This window comes from Aegilops tauschii, chromosome 7, assembly GCF_002575655.3.
Source record: "Aegilops tauschii subsp. strangulata cultivar AL8/78 chromosome 7, Aet v6.0, whole genome shotgun sequence".
In the NCBI taxonomy this organism is placed as follows: Eukaryota; Viridiplantae; Streptophyta; class Magnoliopsida; order Poales; family Poaceae; genus Aegilops; species Aegilops tauschii.
Window position 1 is genome coordinate 547,135,015 of NC_053041.3, and position 6,417 is coordinate 547,141,431.

At 45.5% G+C, this 6,417-nt stretch overlaps 1 non-coding gene across 1 annotated transcript; it reads left to right on the plus strand.

The window, feature by feature from the left end:
- Window positions 1-5,698: 5,698 nt before the first annotated feature.
- On the plus strand, window positions 5,699-5,836 carry LOC120970140 (small nucleolar RNA Z247). The gene has a single exon (XR_005764885.1). It is a non-coding gene; the product is annotated as a small nucleolar RNA Z247 (small nucleolar RNA).
- Window positions 5,837-6,417: the final 581 nt, after the last annotated feature.

Sequence of the window (6,417 nt, forward strand, 5' to 3'; positions counted from 1 at the left end):
TTGCCAACTATTGCTACTACGACTATCGCTACCGCTTAGTGATAAAGTAAAGCAATTAAAGGGTGATTGCATTGCATACAATAAAGTGACAACCATATGGCTCCTGCCAGTTGCCGATAACTTCGTTACAAAACATGATCATCTCATACAATAAATTTTAGCATCATGTCTTGACCATATCACATCACAGCATGCCCCACAAAAACAAGTTAGACGTCCTCTACTTTATTGTTGCAAGTTTGACGTGGCTGCTACGGCTGAGCAAGAACCGTTCTTACCTACGCATCAAAACCACAACGATATTTCGTCAAGTTAGTGTTGTTTTAACCTTCACAAGGACCGGGCGCAGCCACACACGATTCAACTAAAGTTGGAGAAACTGACACCCGCCATCCACCTGTGTGCGAAGCACGTCGGTAGAACCAGTCTCGCGTAAGCGTATGCGTAATGTCGGTCCGGGCCGCTTCATCCAACAATACCGCCGAATCAAAGTATGACATGCTGGTAAGAAGTATGACTTGTATCGCCCACAACTCACTTATGTTCTACTCGTGCATATAACATCTACGCATAAACCTGGCTCGGATGCCACTGTTGGGGAACGTAATAATTTCAAAAAAACTCCAACGCACACGCAAGATCATGGTGATGCATAGCAACGAGAGGGGAATGTGTCGTCCATGTACACTCGTAAACCGTAAGCGGAAGCGTTATGACAATGTGGTTGATGTAGTCGTACGTCTTCACGATCCGACCGATCCAAGTACCGAACACACGGCACCTCCGAGTTCAGCACACGTTCAGCTCGGTGACGTCGCACGAACTCACGATCCAGCAGAGCTTCGAGGGAGATTTCCGTCAGCACGACGGTGTGATGACGGTGTTGATGATGCTACCGACGCAGGGCTTTGCCTAAGCACCGCTACGATATGACCGAGGTGGATTATGGTGGAGGGGGGCACCGCACACGGCTAAAAGATCAACTAATCAACTTGTGTGTCCATGGCGTGGCCCCCGCCCCCGTATATAAAGGAGTGGAGGAGGGGGAGGGCCGGCCCTCTACTATGGCGCGTCCTGGGGAGTCCTACTCCCACCGGGAGTAGGATTCCCCCTTCCAAGTAGTAGGAGTAGGAGAGAAGGAAGGGGAAGAGACAAGAGAAGGAAGGAGGGGGCGCCGCCCCTCCCCCTAGTCCAATACGGACTAGGCCTTGGGGGGCGTGCGGCCTGCCCTAGACAGCTCCTCTCTCTCTCCCCCTAAAGCCCAATAAGGCCCATATACTCCCCGGCGAATTCTCGTAACTCTCCGGTACTCCGATAAATACCCGAATCACTCGGAACCTTTCCGATGTCCGAATATAGTCGTACAATATATCGATCTTTACATCTCAACCATTTCGAGACTCCTCGTCATGTCCCCGATCTCATCCGGGACTCCGAACTACCTTCGGTACATCAAAACACATAAACTCATAATACCGATCGTCATCGAACGTTAAGCGTGCGGACCCTACGGGTTCGAGAACTATGTAGACATGACCGAGACACGTCTCCGATCAATAACCAATAGCGGAACCTGGATGCTCATATTGGCTCCTACATATTCTGCGAAGATCTTTATCGGTCAAACCGCATAACAACATATGTTGTTCCCTTTGTCATCGGTATGTTACTTGCCCGAGATTCGATCGTCGGTATCTCAATACCTAGTTCAATTTCGTTACCGGCAAGTCTCTTTACTCGTTTCGTAACGCATCATCCCGCAACTAACTCATTAGTCACATTGCTTGCAAGGCTTATAGTGATGTGCATTGCCGAGAGGGCCCAGAGATACCTTTCCGATACTCGGAGTGACAAATCCTAATCTCGATCTATGCTAACCCAACAAACACCTTCGGAGACACCTGTAGAGCATCTTTATAATCACCCAGTTGCATTGTGACATTTGATAGCACACAAGGTGTTCCTCAGGTATTCGGGAGTTGCATAATCTCATAGTCATAGGAACATGTATAAATCATGAAGAAAGCAATAGCAACATACTAAACGATCAGGTGCTAAGCTAACGGAATGGGTCAAGTCAATCACATCGTTCTCTAATGATGTGATCCCGTTAATCAAATGACAACTCATGTCTATGGCTAGGAAACTTAACCATCTTTGATTCAACGAGCTAGTCAAGTAGAGGCATACTAGTCACACTCTGTTTGTCTATGTATTCACACATGTACTAAGTTTCCGGTTAATACAATTCTAGCATGAATAATAAAAATTTATCATGATATAAGGAAATATAAAGAAGAACTTTATTATTGCCTCTAGGGCATATTTCCTTCACCTTTGGCTGCAGTCGACTTCTTATGAGATGAATTGGAGACATGTGCTTTTGTAGTTACTAGCACATAGCTAAATCCTAGTCCACGCCCAGATGGCTCACCAACACCAGTAATTTCTAGCCTTTCTATATTTTCTCTCTCACCGCAAAGAAGAAGAAGATTGTAGTATTAGAACAGTTGACGGAATAACACACCCCACAATAAAGTAGGCTAGAGTTTGTCATGATGTTGCTATGGTGTATACCGCTCGAGCTCATAGGGGAGAGATATGATCTATCCATCCCACTCTCCACCATATCTGTACTTCCTTTGGCCTCAGAGTTCTCCCTCTGTCGCTGCTTCATTGGTCTCTCCTCCCCCTTAGGAGTTGTTTGGTTCGGTGTTATAATGTAACCTGATGATGGTGAGGTCTGAATACATTAGTTTTTGTTTGGTTCGAGTTAAGCATAATCAGGTCCAGTGTAATCAGATTACACTGGTTTGTGCCCCCCTCCATTAATCTTTGTCATCTCATTTGATTTGTCTCCCATCTCCTTATGCCCCTGTCTATGCCCACCATCTCTCCTGACCTCTACATTGTACCCACTAGATATGGCCGTACCCACTCTCTATAACAACTTTAGTGGGTGGATACAACTGAATAACCTGCCAGTGGCACACCCTTGCACCCAAAAGACTTGTATAGACTGGTAGAATCCAAGTCACTGATACTGGTCACTAATTTGACAAGTCTTACACCATCAAAATCAAGTAATGTGAAATGGTTGGCTCAGGACATACACAACTTTAGTGCACCTCTACACATAATGAATTAATACATCCTACAGAGCCTCATCTATCATGTCCTGGAGATGTGCAAGTGTTTGAATTTGACCATCACCATTGCATCAGTCCAAATAGGACTTAAAGTAGCCATCCCGGTGTACCATTGGCAAATTATGAAAACATATGGTGCACCAATGCTTGTGGTGCACCCATTCTCAGTAACTCTATGTAGAAGTTTTAGAAAATCATGACAAAAATTCATGGACATAGACAGAACATATATCTACCAGGTTACAAGAATTCAAACCCAACTCAGGAACAAAATTTGGCCTTTCACTTTCAGCAATGGTTTTGTCCTTTTTGTCTCCCGTGCTACGTTGAGTTTGGAAAAATAACACTTTCAGATAGGGCAACTGAGGTTGGGTGCACTGCAAGTTTCCACCTTAAATTATAAGTATTCATGTCTCTACATGGTAAATCAGTGTTTATATTCTCTCAATATATATTCAGCAACAAATGATAGATGAAGGCTAACCATGTTCTCTCTAGAACGCATCAAAGATTACTATCTCCTTCGCACCAACTGTGGTTTTAGTTCCACAGGCTATCATTACATCGGCAAAATAAGCTGTTCTGGCCCAATGATTGCATCCATAGAAAATATATATAGTGAAGTACCTGGTTGGTACAAGCAAAAAAATTGTTGCTTCATCCGTAAGCTGATTCATTGCGGTAGCAAGTCCCACGGGCTGAGTAAGCTCGTACATTCCTAAGAGATTGAGACGATGCTGACCATCTTGCATAATCTCATGACAGCAAACCTGAAGAAGTGGAAGCTTCAGACTTTCTGTTATAAAACACCACTTTCAAAGTGAAATTATTAAACTACAAAATGATAAGGGTGGGTACACTACCACAAACAAATAGTGATACAGTTTGGCAGTTGACCTTTACAAATAGAAAAAATAATGGTTCCCAGAATTCTTGTAGTTGTTGTACATGAGTGTATCAACTAGTTCTAATAATATAATACTTTCAACCTTTCGGCATCAGCTCAAGCTTTTGGTATTCTGAAGATGTAGGTACATAAAAAGTTTCATTATTTTGCATTGATGAATGTTTTGCCAAAGGCATGCTTCCATGTACCGTGAAAAACTACAAATCGCTAGAAAGTAGCAAATAATGATAAACCAGAGTTCCTTGAATTGGTTCGGTTGTACCATTTGGTCCATAAACTTGACTTTTAGTATGATAGGTCCTTAGCTATAAAAAAGTGTGATAGGTCCTTTAAACTTGCATAATAGATAGAAAGTAGAGTGCTGAAACTGACTGTCATCTCTTATATTAGAATTAAATATAAGGCATGCTTTTCATGTGGTCTTGTTTCAAAACCAAGAATTGTACTTTTCCACTTCAGCCCCTTGTATTGATGTCAAGAGGGAAAGATTTAAGCAATTGGTCATCCGTATAAAGAGGCATATTCGATAAAATAAATCTATTTTTCCTTGATTTTACATTTGATTAATTCATGCACAAGGGTTCGGGACTTTGGAACAGAGGAACAAGTGACTGATCAAGCTGATGATCCTCATATAGCATGTGTGTTATGACTGATCAGAGCACACATTTGTTTATGGGACGAGTCTTTATCAAGTGTCATCAAGAAGTAGTTGTTTGTCACAAGTGACAAAAGTAATTTTGAGAAACTCGCACTTTCTTGTGGCAACAAGCTTCTATGTTCCTCCTCTGACGAAAACCGAAAGCTGGGTCTCTGTGTCCAGTAAAAAATATCCGTCGGATCCTTTCTACTTAAATGAATGCGGGAAAGTGTTAAACAACATGTTGCATATGGCCTAAGGGTGCACCGGCCTAGATCACAGCCGGGCTAATTAGGTAGAGGTTAATAGGCTATATTGTTGTAACTACTCTACCTCTATCTTATCTCTCTCTATCTTGGTCATCAAGTTGTAATCTGACCCGCATTGTATGCTTATCAGGGAGATGCCCCTACCTATATTAACACGTAACCATCGCCTCGAGAGAGGTATGACGTTCTCCACTCGTTTACATGGTATCAGAGCCTCCTCTATCCAATACATCTAGCAAAACCAATAGCCAACCATGTCGTCCTCCTCAAGCACCGTCCAGACCACCCTTCCCGGACTGGTCGCCGAGAAGCTTGCCCGCACCAACTACGTTCTGTGGCGTGCGCAGGTGACACCGCAGCTGAGGGGAGTTGGCTACTTCGGCTACGTCGACGGAACTACGCTGGAGCCCGTCAAGTTCCTCACCACGAAGGACAAAGACGGGAAGGAGGAGAAAATGCTCAATCCTATCCATCTGATCTGGTTCAGAGAAGGCATCATGTATTCGGATACTTGCTCAATACCATCACCAAAGAAGTCCTCATGCAGTTCACGTCCATAGCCACGCTGGACGAGCTCTGGGCAGCCATCGCCCACATGTTCTCATCGCAGTCTAGAGCTTGCGTCAACAACATCCGAGTTGCGCTCTCCACGGCGCAGAAGGGGACGCAGTGAGTGGCTGCCTACTTCGCGCACATGAGGTCGCTCGCAGATGAGCTCGCAGCTGCCGGGAAACCGATCAATGATGATGAGCTTGTCTCCCACATCACCGCCGGCCTCGACATGGAGTATCGGCCCTCGTCTCTGCCAACAATGCCCGCACCGACACCATCAGCATCGACGACCTCTACGCTCAGATGAGCAACTTCGATCAATGCCTCGCTCTCTATAGCGCGACGGGATCTGATGGGGGCTTCAAGTCCTCCGTCAATGCAGCCTCTCGCGGATGCGGCCGCGGCGGCTCATCGCCCTACCGTGGACCGCAGCGCGACAAGGGCAAGCCGTCGGGTGGCGGAAACAACAACGGTGGCAACCCCTCACGTGGCGGCGGCGGGCGGCCCTCCAACAACAACAGCAAGGGACGCCGCGGTGGCAAGCGTCGTGCAAGTCCTGACGTCCCGCGGTGCCAAATCTGTGGCAAGCTGGGTCACACTGCACGGGACTGCTGGTACAGCTACGAGGAAAATGGTGAATCTTCCCAAGATGAGAAGGTCGCGGGGGCAGAAGATGGCTCCTATGGCATCGATACCAATTGGTATGTGGACACCGGCACGATGGACCAGATCACGAGCGGGCTGGAAAAGGTGACCGTACGTGAGAAATATCGTGGGCAAGACCAAGTTCATACTACCAATGAAGAAGCTATGAGCATTGGCCACGTTGGTCATTTAGTACTTAAAAATATTCCCTTTTTTGCATGTTCCTAGTGCTTCAAAAAATCTCCATTCTGTTCA